The sequence below is a fragment of the Peromyscus eremicus genome, chromosome 4 (genome assembly GCF_949786415.1).
Source record: "Peromyscus eremicus chromosome 4, PerEre_H2_v1, whole genome shotgun sequence".
NCBI lineage: Eukaryota > Metazoa > Chordata > Mammalia > Rodentia > Cricetidae > Peromyscus > Peromyscus eremicus.
In genome coordinates, this window is record NC_081419.1 from 22223053 (window position 1) to 22241636 (window position 18584).

Consider the following 18584-nt stretch of genomic DNA (forward strand, 5'->3'; position numbering starts at 1 on the left):
ACATGTTATTCATATTCAGATATAAAATATGCCATATAGTTATATCCTGATAAAATGTGATTCTGAATGACTTTTTCAATCCTAAAGATTCAAAATGAAGTTATTACTTTAGGTGTACAAACCAAAAGCTTAATGCTTTACTGTCAGTATTAAGGATACTATTTTAAATATAGCTCCTAGAGTTACCTTCAGCCACAACATACCAAATAATTTCAGGCACAAGCTGGGCATAGTAATAGAAGAAATATGATCAGAAGTTCAAGGCCAGCTTCAACTATGTAGTGATTTTCTGGCCAAAGTGAACTAAATGAATATAAATAAATAAATTAACAAAATATATCAGGTGAAAATTTTTAATGTCAAAAACAATGTAACAAGCCAATCACTCTATCTACAGATCTGATCTTCATATGGTTTCTCAATATTTTTAAATAAAAGTTTTAGTTTGCCTACAAAAATTTGAATGTACAAATCCTACAGACCATGATGGCACTTCCCAAATAGAGTTCCCCATACTTATGGAGCATGTGAATCACAAAATAGAGTCATGCATACAAAATAAGGATAAGAATCACAGCCAGTGTCATTACTCAGCCTACCGTGTTGTCACTGCTTGAATGTACTGTCACAGAAGTGCATTTCACCAAGGACTGATACGGTCACTCTGGGGAGCTGCATCCTAATTATAGTTAGAAAGTAAAGGGTTTGGAGCCAAGAAGATCGAGGCTAGAGTCTGCTGTTCTTTAACGTTCACTGACTTGGGTTGCACATTGCTCTAAGTTCTTTTTCATACAGTGTGAAGACAGTAATTTTACACACTAGTAATTAAAATGACATAAACTATACAAAATTCATTTCAAAATGTAAAGTAGTATCTGAAGAGGGTAGCTTTTAGGTGTTTATTGTCACATGCATCATGTGTCATTATGTTGTCTAAAAGAAAATACCTCCCCCTTAAACATCTGAAAAGAACATGAAGTTGAAAATATGAAGACTCCTCTATCAGACATTTAGTTTATGTAAAGCTTACATTTGTATCTGGCTAATTCATCAAATAAAGATCTGGTAATCATTTCTATGAAGCTACCTATCAGGTTTAGGTTCCTCTAATCATCAATATAGATTGTGTAAAATTGGTAATACCAATATTTTTAAGGAATCCAAAATACTGAATAAATGCTTATGAATAATTAAAAGAAATACTAGCTCATAAATGGTGACTTATATGAAAAGTCAGCATAAATATCCTTCATTAGCACCACAAAATCGGATCATGAAAGATTAAAAAAAAGTTATTTTACTTAGGTGGAAAAAGTGTCTTCCTAAATTTATTTCTTATAATTAATGGAACTTAATTTAAAAATCTACCTGATCAGTTCAGTAAAATAGAAGTGTTAGCACAAAAATGTTCATGTTTTTTTAAATTAAAATTTTACCTTTAAATATAAATATGGGTTTTAAAGCACTAAGGATAATATGATGGTAAACTATGACTACTTTAATTTTTCCCCTTTATGGTCTCAAATCTGCTGGATGAGATTGTGTAAATACAGTTATTTCCTTTCTCATTGTGGAGAGAGACTATATATGGCCATTTATTATGATGTCTACTCAATGCATTAGAAGTTGTATTTTCATGAGCAGATATTTCTCACTGACTTCAAGATCTAGAAAAAATAGTGGATTAATTTGGTAGTTTAAACTGAATTCTTAATAATTGAATGAATTGATAAACTGTCTAAATCATACTTCTATTTAATTTTAACTTGCCTTTAGATGAAAAACTCAAAGGAATTGCATATATTAACTTTATTATTAAATTAAATATTAAAATTAGTTTGATAAATTACTTGCAAAAAGCTTTACTTTATCTATTAACTTTAGTCCCTAGACTCAGAAAACCAAACTATTATGTCAAAATTTCTACACAAATCTGTAAACAGTCTCTAAAACGTAAGTTACCTTAACATTCTTTTCCATCACTTATAAATCTGGTTTCTTTGCTATTCTCACGTCCACTTTAGCTTAATAAAGAAGCCTGCCTCTCACCTTTGTTTTCTTTGGATACTGGAAAGAAATGATATATTTTGTTTTTAATGTGTTTCATTTTGGCAGTCATCTAGTAGAGTAACTAGAGTAATTGGTAGTGTACAAATATATCGCTCAATAACAATGGGAGACTGTCTTAGCCAAACACTTAATAAAATGACACTAGGACTTTTTTCTTTCATAAAATCTTTTAACATTCTAATCCTGTAAGTGATGGGATAATGTTTTCTATAAATAAATGCACACTGTGAGCACAATATTTGAAGCCAGACGGAATCATAAGATGTAATAAAGATCTTATGCTGAAGAAGTGGCATCTCCCAACTCCTGAGACTGGCTGACTCCTACCTGCTGAACATGAGGACATGCCAAATTCAGTGTTGTGCCAATCCAGACTTCATTAGCAGGGCCTGTCATCTGTGTAAGAGCTTCCTCACACGTGTTTGATCGGTACTCTGGTGCATACTTGTTGAGCTTCATTTGCAAGATTGTCAGAAGACTAAATGTATTTTCACAGCACCTTCCAAATCTTTAATCAAACAATGTCTGATGGAGCCAAGTGGCAGTTTCTCAATTCTTACTCATGTCCCTTTCTCCCAAGTGGATATTTACAAAGACAGAAAAAAGGTGACACACACCTTTTTCTGTATAGAAAAGAGAGATCCACAATCCCCAGAATAGCAATGAAAAATTCAAATGCCAGTCTTCATCACCAGGAGAACTTGAAAGAGGAATTTGTTTTATTACAGGGTCTGCTAATGCCAACTCTAAATCCACAGCCTTCACAGTTTACAAAACCCTTTTCCACTGTGAGAAGCAAACGCTCACAACAACGACACCCAAAATGACATGAATTGATATTAAAAGTCTCATCAGCTATTCCTCAGCAATCTTTATTCCTGTTTCTGAGGGGAATATTTTTCTGTTTGGCAAGGAGGAAACTGGCATCCTTTGATTTAGCAATGCCTGGCCTCAACCCAGTGTTCTAAATAGTTTATTTAAAGCTGGGCATTTTGAAAATATTAGGTTCAGTGCTGTGGGTGTGTATATGGGGCAGAGATGAAATGGACACAATTCAGTCATGAAGATATTCTGAGTCTCTCTACACTTAGCTGGCTGGTGCTGTCATTTATGTTATTCTATTATAGTCTTCACTGTGTTCAAAGTCTGTCTTGTCTGCTTACCAGGGTTACTCTACTTGTGTTTCATCCCAGGAAATAATGGCCACACATTTGCACAAACTTTTATTGTAATTTTTATTTTATTTTAACTGATCTTTTAAAAGAATGTAAGGAATAGTCTATGCCTTCATTGGTTAAGCTTTGGGATCACTGACTAGAATTATTGTTTTGACTGGAACAACCTCCAAACAGGAAATCTTTTTTAAACGACTTAAGACCATTGGCTATGTTTATTCATCTGTCTTAAAAGTATAATCATGAACCAGACTCTGCATAACACACACACACACACACACATCCTACCCTCAAGAGATTCACATTCTAAGAAAAGGATAAATATTGGACTGCACCCAGCATAATCTTTGGCAGTTGTTGGACAACGTTCATAGTCTGACTTGAAAGGCACAGAAGGACAGCAGAAACTTAACCTGACTCCACATGTAAACAGCAGCGTTGAGTATTACCAGGTGCCTGGGAAACACAGTTTTATTAAAAGAGAGAGAGAGATAGACCAATAAATGGTTTTAGAAAGAACTGAGTATTCTAAAAGTCATCCTAAGAACAGGGTGATATGTAGATTGGACTTTCTAGTTCTCATAGAAAGAGTTGTATAACTATCTAAAATAAACTTAATAATATTAAAGATATGTTATTTTATTTATCAAATTCTGTTAGATGATATAGCTAAGTTTGACATATTCTATAGAATAAGTCATGGCAACAGTGTGTTTCATTGTAAATTCCTTACAGCTGTATAGTTTGTAAAATGCAGAGTTTTTAAAAGATCCAAGGATAAATAAATACAATCCAGGAAACTGTCTACAAAGTACAAATGATACAGCCATTACAAGAGTGAATGAAACCCAATTTAAACTGTTAGGCATGTGCAAGGCACTGGGGTAAGTGCTGGTACTGGAAAATCAAATCTCCTTATCAAGACTATATCCCACTAGAGTGGCTGGCACTAGAAGATTACAACTTCAGGGTCATCATAGAATACCATAGATACAACCTCAAAGCAAACACAAAGCCAGGCAGGCAGAGCATTGCCACAGTATGTGTGACACAGGGACCCCTGCCAGTCCAGCAAAGCTCAGGACTTTCTCTATACCTGGTGCTTCTTCCTCTACTTCCCAACTGCTGGGATTTTGTACTCATAGTTAATCAATTTGTCATGGTTTTCAGATACATTTACATTACCTGTTTTCCTAAATAATATTCATCATTCTGTTATTACACTTTAAAAACACACAGAACTACAAATGAGTCGTACTTCCTCCAGGGAGGTTCCTATCACAATGCCTCTCTGAAAATCAAATATGAAGTCTTTTAAAATCCTGAGAATAAGATGAGTAAGTATAAAATATAATTTATAAAGTATAATCATTAAAGCAAAAGACACATATGTCCTCTGTCATGAAGTTTTCTGTAATTTTAGAGTCTCTATGAGTATGTTGGATTATTTTTCTCAAATCAACTACTGCTTATTTTCAAATTCAAGTAAAACAGCAACATCAACTTTTGGTGTAGCTGAAACAATAATGTTATCAGTGTTTTTAAGTTCTTTGCTAAATCTGCTTTTGCAAGTAATTTACCTATAGAGGCCCAATAATTATAAATAAATTAAAAACTCACACTGCAACGTGTTACCATGTTATCAGTGCCACTGATAACTGTCCCTCATAATAAATAAGTCTATCCATGGATGAAGAGAAGATGTAAATCTTTAGACTTCTTGGCTACTTCAGTGGTTATTTGGTAACACTACCATTCATAGTTTAGTGTCCTGTTTCTTTTCACTTGAAATGGAGGCTGTGTGAGACTGTGAATGATAAGAGACTGAGAGACTAAAGTTGGCAAAACCAAACAAAGACATTTAGAAACTCAACAATTCCACCTACTTTGAATCCATTTTTCTACAACTTCTACATATCTTATGTAGATATAGATAAAATGAGAACATTAAGTTTTTTTTAAAAAGTATTAGTATTATTAATTTTTTATTATATCTGTATGGGAGTTTTTCCTGATGTACATCTGTTCACCATGTGTGTGCCTAGTGACTGATAAAGCCCAAGAGGCTGTTCTATTCCCTGGAGCTGGATCTACAGGTGGTTATGAGCCTCCACTGAGGTCATAGGAATCAAACCTGGGTCCTTTGTAACATCAGCCAATGCCCTTATCCACTGAGCGTTCTCCTCTGTTTCAAATTAGTTCTTTTCCAAAAGGGACAAAACATGAAAGTAATGACAAAACAAAACAAAACTCTTCCTCATGCCTAAACTGCTTCAGTCATCTGAGACCTAGTTACTCCATCTCTTTGCTGCTAGCCATGGGCTGAAACCTGTTTGGTAGGACTGATTCACCAAGTTCATTGGTGTCAGCTCTCTTAACTGGATATTCCAAGTAAGGCATGTTTCATAGGTCACAGAAACATGCCAAATCCAAGAGCTGACTTACTGATTTCTAAGGATTCAATATCTCAGTTTGTATGGGACACACAAATCTTCTGTAAAACATGAAAATCATTTGAGAGAGAGAGGCGAGAGGAGGGAGAGGAGACAGGGAGGGAGGAGGAGAGGGAGAAGAAGAGAGAAAGGGAAAGAGAGAAAGAGACCTGACTATCTAATAAGCAATAGGCAGCATGAGCCTCTGGCCTCAGAAGGAGCACATTTGGATTAGATGTTGGGAGGGAGCATGTTCCCAAAGACAGTTATTGCTTAATGGGATCCGTGACCGTACATCCATTATGAGGGATAAACATGGCTCCCTGCTGACTCCCCAACACCACTGACAGTTGGTGTTTGGGATTTTAGATCACTTTAACACCCCAGAAATGTTTTAATATCTTTTTCCCAGTTCTACAATATTAGAACAAAGTTTGCATTCTGTGAGAAAATAGAAGAGCAATATTAAAATAGGAAAGCTTGGACACTGCTTATACCAGCTCTGCTGTTGCCAAGAGTAACGTCTGGGTAAAGCGTCCCTGTTCCTGCCATTGACAAATTAATTTTGAGACTATCTACCAACCTCTCAGACATGAAAATTTTTCAAATAGTGGCTTCTTCTAATGTTCCATCTTAGAAGTCAAAGGAAGCACAAGATTTGCATTACACACATTTGCATTTGAACTACCTGTGTTTATTGTTTCTCATGAAAGTAAAAGGGTACTGTTTGGTTTTAAGAAGAAAAAAAATTAAAAAAAAAAGAGTATTTTGAATTCCGAGCTTGTTTATTTAAAAGAGAGTTCTTCACCCTGAGGAGAAATCAATATGTTCATCAAGCATTCCTCTCAGAACTCTATCTCAAGGAAAAACAGCGGTACCCACGAAGCATAGTGTCACCATTCAAGTGCAGTGCCTGGCTCATCTGTTCTTAATGCTGTAAAGAGGGCATGGACAGTGTTCAAAGAGACAAAGCCAAGCTCTGATTTTTGTCTTCATTCTGGTTTTCTGACAGAAAATCTTTAACATGCAGACTCTGCAGAGAAAGCAAACAACCCCTTATGTAAATTTGTCATTTACAAGCAATGAACATCTATGTGCTATTATATTGCATATCATTCTTCCTGGAAAAACAGAACTTTTAAAGAACAATAGTATTCATACAGCACAAAGATACAAAAGAGGCTCTTCTTTCCTCCTACCTGCATATTTACAAAAAATATGAAAACCCTTTATCAGTAAAAAATAAATACATAAATAATCATAATTTTGCATATAAAAGCAAAGAAACATCCCATTCTTTAGTACTATCGGGTTTAGAAAGCCATTCATAGATCAGTACACATCCACTGTGGATCCTTTCAGGAGTATAGGCACACATATGCAATGCGAGTACTCTGCCATGCTCTGAGCTTCATAAGCCTTTGGTTCTTGAGCTGACTTTGAAATGCCAACATTGATTTACTGGTTGTGCAGGACACCTCCAGTACATCCGTGTTTTCATCTGGTGTTCGTATGTACTGAAGTGCTGAGTCCTTTATTGGAAATTGACACCCTGCTGTTCACTAACTGCACCTGAAACTCTCCTTATGAGATGGTCTCTACCCAGGGAAACAGTTGTCTACAGGGATTTTTAAAGCATAAAATAGAAAAAGGCTCCTGTGGACAAATATGATCCAAGATTAGGGCAAAATGTTGATACCCAGAATAATGTCTGGATGTTACTCTTTCCTCTCTTCTCTCTGCCTTAGTTCATTGTGCACTGCATGGACTTTAGAATGCTCTGTGCAGCTACCTGCGATGTCATTGAATTATGAGCACTAATGAAGGCAGCACAAGCACAACTGAGGCATTGGAACCCTAAATTATGTGTATAGTAATGCAATTATAATAATGCAAAGCATGTATTAAAGAAGGTTTTGAATTACAGGTTATGTATCACTACTCTACACTCAAAATACCTTTTAAGCTTTCTGCAAAAGAAAAAAAAAAAAAAACATTCACAGAGGTCCTGAGGGACTCTGTAGGTCTTAAGCAGAGGCAAATTATGAAGCCTGGATTTGAATATAGACTAATTGAATTCAAAACTTAATCTTTGAACTTCAGTCCCAGTGAATGTTTTTTGCAGCTTTCTGGGATCAACTCAAGTTTAAGTTTCTGAATATCCTATGTGCTTTTCACTCATTATGTCAAAGAAGCAAAACCGAAATTGATCCTCTGATGAAGAAACACTAGAGTTATTAAATAACCTTTTGTCCGTGGAAAAAAATGGTCTTATTTTGTTTATTGGACAATTGATAACCCAATTTAAAAAATAGGTCACTTTTTGAGTACTTTATATGTTTTATTGAAAATCTGTAAAATATATTTTAATCATAGTTCCCCTCCCCCATCTCTTTCCAGATCCTTCCACTTCCCTACCTACCAAACTCCACAGCTTTTTCCTTTCATAGTGGCATAGTGTCTTTCACTTTCACTAAACTATTTGGTGACATATTAAATAACAAACCAAACCCCCAAATAAACATTGACTAAATGACATAAATGACATTGTTTCTCCACATGTAGAATGAATGCCAATCTCATGTGTTTTTTCACCCAATACTGCATAACAGAATGCTAGTTCTACAGCAGACATTATAACTGAGTAATAAGCTTCCATACAGGGTGGTGTCCTGATCATGCAGGTCATAGGTCACAGAAACATGACAAATCCAAGAGCTGACTTACTGATTTCTAAGGATCCATCCTACATGCATTTTCTAAAGACCTCAAAAGCATCATAGAATAATCCTTTCTTTATTCTCATTTTATCAATATGAGTTGATACTTCAAGAAATAAAGTAGGTGGTTACAGGTCATCATCCTAATAACTGCAGTCATTTCCTTCCCAGTGGCTCATCACAATGAAGGAAAATGGGAGCTGCAGAGCACTTAAAGGGAGTGTCTTTCCAACCTCTTAGCATCTGTGTGAGTGCCAGTGTTATATATGCCAATACCTCAGATTACAGTTATTAAATTACAAACACTGGAGATTATCCAACCCAATCTAGCCTCTAAATCTGACATAGAGTCTGGAAAGTCCTGCTGTTAGAGAACGTCACAAATCTTTATTTTTTCTTAATTGTTTCATTTATGTGGTCCTCTACCACCAATAAACATGCTGTTGTGGAAGAGGGAAATCTCTTGGGACCCCAGCCCTAGCCAAAAAACTATGGACAACTAAGGACTGTTGAAAGAGGGGCAATTAGTTCTTCCCAGGGAAGTGTTCCCTAGTTGCTTATCCAATCTCAAATGGTCAGTCCTGAAATCATATATGTAAAGGCAACACTAGCTTTAGAGGCTATGTGTTTACATATACATAAACATGTGTTTGTGTGTAATATGTGTGTGTGAGTGAGTAATAAAAAAAGTCATGAATTTTGTAGTAAGGGAAAATATGGGAGGGAAGAAACAGAAGGGAGAAGTGATTTATTTATATTTTAGTTAAAAATAATAATATATTTAACATTTTTAAAGAATTAAGACAAATTATAATATCAAATATCGTAATAACGACAAAATAGTTTTCAGTGGTGTAGATGATAGAAGTACGGAGTGAGGACTGTTTAATATGAGAGGAGAGTTGAGAGATATCAATCAATAATAATTTGTAATTCATGATTACCCATGATTACAAAAGATGAGATGACTGAAAATAGAAATACAATACACATTTATCAAAAACTGGAGAAATGTAAAAAGAGGCAACAAAGTAAAAAAGAGAAATAAAGAATTTTTGGTGGCAGAACCTAGGATGATGTTTTAGAACAGGGTATCCTCCTCCATGCCCCTCCAGTCTCCCACCTGACATTGATTCCCCACTGTCTAAATTTAACAAAAATGTTTCTGAAAAGTACTAATAGCTAACATCGTCTGATTTTCCTTATATTTTTGGTTAGGAGCTTAGCCTTTAACGGCTGGGCCATCTCTCCAGCCCTTATTTTTCTCTGATCTGAATCTCTGTTTCTCAAAAGCCCTTCTTCGGGTCCTCTAACCAGTTCTGCTGTGTCTTCTGTAGCTGATACTGAGATGTGCTCAGTCAGTAGAGTCTCATCCCCACCCAACCTGAAAGGCCTCCTCCAAGCTACTAGCACATGCATTAGGCATGTTTCTCTAGATGGGGGTGGGGAGAAGTGGGGTGATCGCATGGCTTACATCCAAGAAGGCCTGGGTATTCAAACAGTAACCTTACATACACTGGAGAGACGAGATAACAGCTACTTCATTCATTAAGCAGGATGCTAAAAGCCTAAAAATTCCTGGAGACTCTCAGGTTTGCATTCCATATTGGAACTTGAAGAAGCTGACGTGTCACCACAGTGAATGGATGGCTGGAGTAGCCAAGACAGACGCATCAGCAAGAGCCAAGGCAGCAGACAGTACTTCATTTCCTCAGACTTCATATCAGTGCCTGAAAGTTCTTCCAGTTCTGAAAGCAGATCTTCTCATCTCAGTAATGTTTCCTGGAAATGCCCTCACACACCCACCAGAGGTATGTCTTAAGTGATTCCAGGTGCAATCAAGATTGCTGATGAAGATTAACCATCACAGTACACTGTCAGATATATGAGCTAGCATGAAATCTGGTGTAAATTAAAGAACCAAGGGATTTTCTCAGATTAATTATGAATTCATATTCTTATTGCAAGTTTTATTCCAGCTAGATGCTGTTAAAAATATCTGTCGTGAGTCAACATTGCAGAAAAAGATCACTTCAGTAGTTACAGACAGAATGCAGCCACAGCACATCTTGTTGAGGTGGGAGTCTTTATGCATTATTCGACTTATTTTACCAGGCAGGAAGTAGCACAGAGAGAGGCTAAGTGACTTGCCCAAGGACAAAGAGTGAGTCAGATGTAGAGCTGGGAATGCAGCCCACTTTTTCTGGTTCCCAGTGTACAGCTTTTCTCAGCAAGCCATAATGCCTTTCAGATGGATCAGTTCCTAAAATGTATTAAGTTGTTAAAAATCCAATATGGGTGCTACATTAATTTCCAACTAGCCCTCTCTTTCACTGCTTTACAGTACCTATTATCAGAAGCTAGACAAATGACCACAAATTAACCTCATGTCTTAATTTTTTATTTTGTTTTGGTTGTGGGTTTTTTTTTTACAATGCCCTACTAAAATCAGTTATATCTAAATATCTATCATGATTCTAAGGCATTCAAGAATGAGGCTGTACTTGGCCTTTAGAACTTCTAAACCCAAAGCACAACTTTAAAGTTAAGATAAGCTGGAAATGAACATATAAGACAAAACACATCAACCACCAGAAAGTTCAAAACCAAGCAACAAACAAACCATACAATACTTCGTTCAGAAGAAGAAGAGGAAATTTAGTGGGTATATATTGGGTAAATGGCTTTTCAATAAGATTCCTGAAATTCGTTTTTATCCAAATCTATGGTTATTTCCATTACTAGGATTCTGGTATTCACTTCTTTTATACCAATTACTAGAGACACATAGTGCTAACTAAACTGGAAATGGCATGTAAGCCAGATGCTAATGCTACTGAGTTTTTCAAATACATTTGTTGGGAACATCATCAGTTTATCCTGGATCAATTAAAAAGTGAACCAAGACATAGCTGTGGAATTTCTTTCTATGTAATTTCTTTCTGTGCAGTCTACACAGTCACATTCACTGGGCCATAATGGTCCAAAGGAAAAAATCCACTGACTATGTCTGCATGGACATGCCTGTTTACTTCCCACATATAAAACGGAAAAAGAATCACTATACACTCACGTTTTCACCAGCTTGTATGTGACCTGACTATATGGCTGTGATGCTTCTCATCTATGGACACTCAGCAACTCGAGGGCAGCGATTTTTATTTGAAGCCAACGTCCTGAGCTTCTTCAGACAACATCGATAAACACTAATTACCTTTTGTATTTACCTGTGTATTTTTATAAACAGTAAATGTTGAACTCTTAACGAGAATATTTTTTTCTATACTCACACTTATTCAGAGTTTCAGGCAAATGACAACCATAAATTAACTGTTCAAACTGAGGTGCTGAGAAAATGACTTCTCTCCGAACTTTCAAACACAGGAACAGGAACAGAGTATTGCTCTTTCCCTTTGTTGCTATCAACCTTTGACACCTAAGTGAGTGATCTAGCTAAAAAATCTCTGTGATTTTAAGATTCTTTGAAATTCTGGGGAAATGGAGGCCACAAGTGGGGGCAGGGAGAATACACGATGGCATTGTTGTAAAAAATAAAAACTACTTAAAATAATAAGAAGATGGGATATATTAGGCTTCTGGAGGGGCCAACCTGAGTGATCTCTCAATGTCAAAGCTGCAACAATATGAACAAAAATAAATCAATAATGGCAGGACTGGTTTATAATAGAAACCATTGAATCAATGTATGTGAATCTATACATGTCGAAATAAATAGGGAATTGACATAATAATTTTAACAAATGTAAAAAGAATGAGCAAGATGCCGCCTCACTGAGCAGTAACATGGACAATGTGACACAGACCATGCTTCTGCTGTTGTGGCAACTTGAGGAGAGCACTGTTCTGTTATGCTATGTGAAGATCATGCCATCCCCACTACATCATGTGAAAGGGCCAGCAAAACTAAATCATGGGAAATTCTTCAAATATCCTAATAGCACTCCTCAAATGAGCACAGGACCTGAAAGTAAGAGTAACAGAGAGGTGAGGACTGATGTGAGAAATGCATGGACAGAATGGAGTTATGTGCTACATCTGGATTGGGTGTAAAAATACAAGTTACTGTCATGCTCTTACCGTTGAAGTTTGTACTTAGACACATTTAATGTTCCAATTGCATTTTATTTCTATATTGTATTATTGATATAATATAGAGATGTAATATGTTAGTATTAGGGATAAAAAGTTTATGAAACTCTCACTTAACAAATTTATATAAGCCTAAAGTGTTTCAAAAGTGAAAAAGGTACTCTTTAAATTGTCACTTTGGCTAGACTAATTCCAATATGACACACAGGCATGAACTCTGACACTGTTTGGCATGTAGTTGTTCTTTGTGAAATCCCAACATTACCAAGGGCCGGAAAGATGAAACAGTTATCTGTGTGATCTGTTTGTGCTGAAGCACAAGGATTTGCTCTCTTTAGTTTGCAGTATAGTCTTTTCTTCTGCTCCCTTTTGGCTCTTTATTTTTTCCTTTCTGATTTTCAATGCTGATCTGTATGTGATGTGACCAGGCAACATTATGTTCAACCCCATGTGGCTCCAGAAATGCAGAAGCTAACCACATTCTCCCCGAACCCCATATCCCCTCATCATTGCTAATGTATCTGCTTCTAAGACGATTCTCATTGCTTTGTTCTGAAGTCATAACTGGATTTAATATCATCAGTCCTCTCTGGATTGTTCAGGGCATTTTTCTGCTCCCACTGTCTCTCCCTTTGCTCTGCTTTATGTCCAGCAGGGAGAAGAAGCTATGAATGGTGAGCATGAACGTTACACTCTGTAAGTATGTGAAAGTGTTCTTGTGTGTGTGCACTTGCATGCAGGTGTACATGCTTGTATATGTTCTGGTATAGATGCAAGCATTCAATATCAGTATCTTCCTTGGTCACTCTCCACTTTATTTTTTGAGATACCGTCTCTTAACCCAAGTTTACTGATTCATCTAAATGGGCTCGGCAGTTAGCTCCTGGGATCCACCTGTCTCCATCTCGGAAGTTCTGGGCTTGCAGATATGACGCCATCACACCCAGACTTTATATGGGAGCTAGGGATCTAAACTCAAATCTTTTACTGACAGTGCCATCTTCTCAAAATGCCTTCTTTGATATTCCTCTTGCTAAACCCAAGCCCTGCAACAACAACACACTCATTTCAGCACATTATTCTAAGCAGTATAGCAGCACTTTAGTCTGCCACATTTTCTTTATGGCTCAGCCCAGCACTCTGTTCTCGAATGCTGAGGAACTGTAGAGGATCACAGGCTGTCTTTCTCAGCATTGACTCCCCCAGGGGTCCTTTTTGCCGCAAACAGAGTTATTTTGGGGATAAGTTGAATTTTATCTTCATGAGTGATTTTAAAACATAGGTACTTATCTATCTAAAAACATCCAAAATCCCAGCCTGTCTTTAACCATCCAAAGGTCTGGATCATCTGATGGGTCTCATAATCTCACTAGCTACCTCTTCGGATTGGTAGGTGCTATTCCCACAGAACCTTCTAACCTGAAGTCTGTGCTTGTGAAGCATGCCTCATATGTCCTTTAATATGTAAATGTCACTAAATAGGTCAAGTGCAGTTACTTAAGATGAGAGCAGAAAAAAGCTCAGCAACTATTACCTCTAAGTCTGGGGTTCTCTGTAGCCACACCCAAGATTATTTCCTTCTCTGAAGCTATTGAAGGAATTCTGCCAATCATTTTCTGTTGCCTGCAGAAAGACAGGAGCAGCAGGATGAGTTCTTCAGGTCCCCATGAGATCTCATTCTTTCAGGAAATGCCATTATTCTCATTATAGATGGAGTTCCAAGCCCATGCACATCAGTTCTCAAGCCATAGAGACACTGCCCTGATTTTCACATGAAAGAGTGTTCCTAATCATCTTTGACATGCACCTCGAAATCTTGGTGAATTTGAATAGTTTCAGTCTCTGGAAGCTTATTTTTTATTTAAGTAACTTCTTTGCTAATGCTAGATTTATTGGGTGTCTTACAATGTGAACTGTTATCTGGATGGATTTTGTCCTTCCCCTTGGCTCCACATAACAAGTTAAAGCCCTATTCCAAGATGGCATGGGATCCCTGCCTAGATGCCTTTTTTTTTGAGCATATAGTCACTAATTACGTTTGCCCTTACCTAAAATATAAGTAATATCTTTCCACTAACTTTTAATCTTTTTCTACAATATTTTCCTTACAAAAGAAAGAAAGCCTTCAGCAGACCTACATGTGATGTGAGCAGCGATCTACTTTGAGACATAAATTACACCTCATACTCAGAAACATATAAGAGACCCTTCTTCCTGCATTTTTCAGTTGCTCAGGTTAATTTATTTCCAAACTTTTTGGCACCTATCTGCTGAGGTACACAGCAAACAGATTTATAGTGAGACCCAAATTAAATATTGATGCAAAATCTCCCAGCCTCAAATTTCATTTGGTTCAGTCACTCTAAAACTTAACAAAATTTTGGTATATACTTCATATTTAACTTATTTCAAGGCATAGTGTTGATTTTAGCACTGAACTTTCAGATCCAAATTATAAAAGAGGTTTTTGACAACATAAATGAAAAATGAACTGAACTTAAAATGTCTACAAAACTCACATGTACATACTTTACACAGCAAAGAAATTGCTTGAGATCTTTTGCTTCAATATTTTATGTAGGCATTTCTAAAACTTTATATTCTTGGGTTTGTATCACCTCATCTCAATGTACAGTCTACCTAGTAGATGTTTTTCCTAAGTCCAGACACACCACAGCTGAAAACTGTGCCCATGTGCATGTATTTATACAGTACCACTCACAGTCTGGAAGCATTTCCAGATTGATTTTTCCCATAATGCTCTTACTCCCTCCTATTCTGTGAAGGGCATAAAAGAGGTGAGCTCTCACACTGATCTTGATCTGCTTTCTTGGTTCTCTATTTGGGTGATCTCTAAGTTCTAAGAGAAATCAGGAGAAATATTTTAAGCACTAAGCTGATCCTATGGTAGTATTTTGCTCTAGGTAGACAATAAGAGAGATGGAGGGGAGAGAGAGAGAGAGAGAGAGAGAGAGAGAGAGAGAGAGAGAGAGAGAATATGAATATGAATATGAATGATAATACAAAGGAGCAATAACAAACTTGCAGTACCTAACACCCCAAACCCCAAAACCATCATCAGTACATTAGGACCTGGTGTAACTCACTCGACTTAATAGGAACAGTAACACCTTCAAACAACTGCATTCAGTTCTGTATTACAGACTCACATGACGTGAAGCTTTCCGGTGTCATAACATCCACATGCCTTCTCTTCTGGCTCCTCTTACATTTTCTTTCCTCTGTAACTCCAACAAGAGCCAAGACAACCTGAAATGTGCCTTCTGGTGCCACCAACAAGTTTTCATTGAAAATCCAAAGTTGCACCATTGCCTAATTAGTGTGTCTATTGCTTGTGCTGGCTCCAGCTTCTACAAATCATGTCAAAGCTGGCATGTATTAGGCTCCGCACAGGATAAACTTAGGAGGAAAACTCATGAGCTCTGATGGATCAAGTAGAACACCAGTACATCATGAATTCTAGTGCCATACTTTTTTTCTGGAAGATGGCTTACCATTTGTTATCAGCACCTCTCTTCTTTTCTAGAAACTTCAGATTTTTTACAAAATTTCTCACAGAGTGAGATGAGTGCAGTGAGGAGTAGCTGTGTTACAATATCTTCCCTTTGCTAACCTAATAGAATATTCATAACCAGGAACATGACTGTCAGTTGAAATTCTTCTCAATCATGTAAAGGTTTAAGGTACAATTGAACAGGAGCTCTCTGCTAAAAACACAGAGGATTTTTTCAGGAATAAAACACAAATGAGTCTCCATGGGCCAATTCCTCCTCCTTTTGCTTTTGCAATGGTTTAAATTGGTAGAAATAGCAAAAAAATAATTGCTGTATATTTACCAATACTTAGAATGTTCTTAATGTTCCTAAATGCATTGTTTTAAATAACCCACAAAGAATGCTGACTTAGCTTCTATGAGTTCCAGATACAGTATACCTAAAAAATGAGTAAGAGGGACAATGGTATTTGATGTTCTGAAACATAAGTTCAAAGGTAATATTGTGACAAAACATATTACAGGATCATACACAATCACTTGGTGTCATGTACTGTGGTGAATTAGAACATGTGCAAGCCAATGAGAGGCATTCCAAGGTGGAATGCATCCATTCCTAAACAACATAAACAAAGAGTTCTGCTGTTTAGAATATCCACATTTACTTCTAAAAACTAAGGACAGGCACTTCACTTCATGCTCCATCTTCCTATGTACTGAGCAGCTTAGATTTCATTATTGCAGAAAATCTACTTAAAACCGTTCATCTTCTGTAACCAGGCAAGGCTTCCAGTGGAAAGACTGGGATGCCAACACAGCCACAAAACTTTTGAGGTACAATTTGTTCTGCCTGCAAGATGTGCTGGAGTAAAAGTGGCACAGAACTTGTGGGAGTGGCCAACCAATGACTGGTCCAACTTTGACCCATTCCCCTAGAGGGAGCCCATGTCTGACAATGCCTGGATGACCAGGAACCAGATGCTGGATAGCCCAGAGACCTAGGATTGAACCAATCAGGACAGGCAAGAAAAAAAAAAGTTAATGAAATGATTCCTAATGATATTCTGCTATACTCATAGACCAGAGACTAGCATAATCGTCATCAGAGTAGTTTCATCTAACAACTAATAGGAGCAGATATAGAGACATAGAGCCAAACATTAAGCAAAGCTTCAGAAGAGGGGGAGGAAGGATTATAAAAGCCAGAGAGGTCAAGGACACCACAAGAACATAGCCCACAGAATCAATTAACCAAGGCTCATAGGGGCTCAGAGAAACTGAAGCAACAATCAGGGAGCCTGTGTGGGTCTGACCTAAGACCTCTGCCTATGTCTTACCGTTGTGTAGCTTAGTGTTCTTGTGAGACTCCTAACAGTGGGATCTGGGGATATCTCTGATTCTTTCATCTGCTTTTGGGACCCTTTTCCTCCTGCAGTGCTCTCTTGTCCAGCTTTGATATGAGTGTTCGTACCTAGTCTTATTAAAAATTGTTATGCCATGTTCGGTTGATATCCCTGGGAAGCCTGCTCTTTTCTGAAAGGAAATGGAGTAGGAGTGGATCTGGAGGAAAAAAACTGCATTCTGATGTAATATATGAGAGAAGAATTATTAATTAATTAAAAAATAAATAAAAGATTTAAAAGTCTGTTCCATCCTGATCCTGTCTCACCATTATCTTTCTTTTCAAACCAACACAACCTTCTCCCCAGAGACTTCAATGACCCTTGAACTCTGTCTCCTTCTCTTCTTTGTGTAGCAGAAAGCATAATCTAACAAAGCAAGTTCTATGATGTCATCTCTGAGTCAAGTTCTAGTTACTACTTATTCTAACCAGCACTAAACCTACACCCCTCCCCTCTATTGTCATTGAGATAGCTGACCTAACCTGATTTCCTTACTGTACTAAACACATACAGTTCATGCCAGACATGCAAGCCTTCTCTCATGCTTCAAGGATGAGCTAATGATCTTTTCTCAAGGTTTACGTGAAAAGTTCCTTTCTCCATTTTGAAGGGTGGTCCCCCTTGTCACTTGTTTGTAGCAGACATATCAACTGGCTCAAATAATTTCTATGATTACAACCACCAAAGCATTTATTTTAATCACTTGACTCTTTTTTCTTTCTTTGTAACATAATTGGCACATATTTCCTATGTCAGTTGCTTCTTGCCTGTCTCTTCTTGCTTCTCATACTAGACACCCATGGCTCAGCTGTATTATCTAACTTGCCACTTGCTTCATTTGCAACATCTAAATATTTTTCACCATCAGCTTACTCAACTTTGTGGAATGAGTCCTTAAGTAAATAAAAGACCCAAATCTTATGGATTTGTTTTTGGAATCAACATGTTTTCAAAGGGGAAAAAATTCAGTAAATGTAATGCTATAGATTTCTTACTATTAGCACTTTACATGGTGCTAATACTACAGTTAATAATAATATGAATTTATGTTATTCTATACAGGATCCATTATGTTTTCTACAAATACTATTTTCTGTACCATTGTGGAAGCTCCTAGGAACTGACAATATTTCTTTTTGTATAGAGAATTAGAGCAGAAT

The 18584-nt window shown here is 36.9% G+C and overlaps 1 long non-coding RNA gene across 1 annotated transcript; it reads right to left on the bottom strand.

The window, feature by feature from the left end:
- Window positions 1–6429: 6429 nt before the first annotated feature.
- Window positions 6430–17772, bottom strand: LOC131909114 (uncharacterized). The gene is made up of 3 exons (XR_009378771.1): window positions 17691–17772; window positions 14042–14130; window positions 6430–6710 (listed from the first exon to the last, which is right to left on the bottom strand). It is a non-coding gene; the product is annotated as an uncharacterized LOC131909114 (long non-coding RNA).
- Between the last annotated feature and the right edge of the window lie 812 nt (window positions 17773–18584).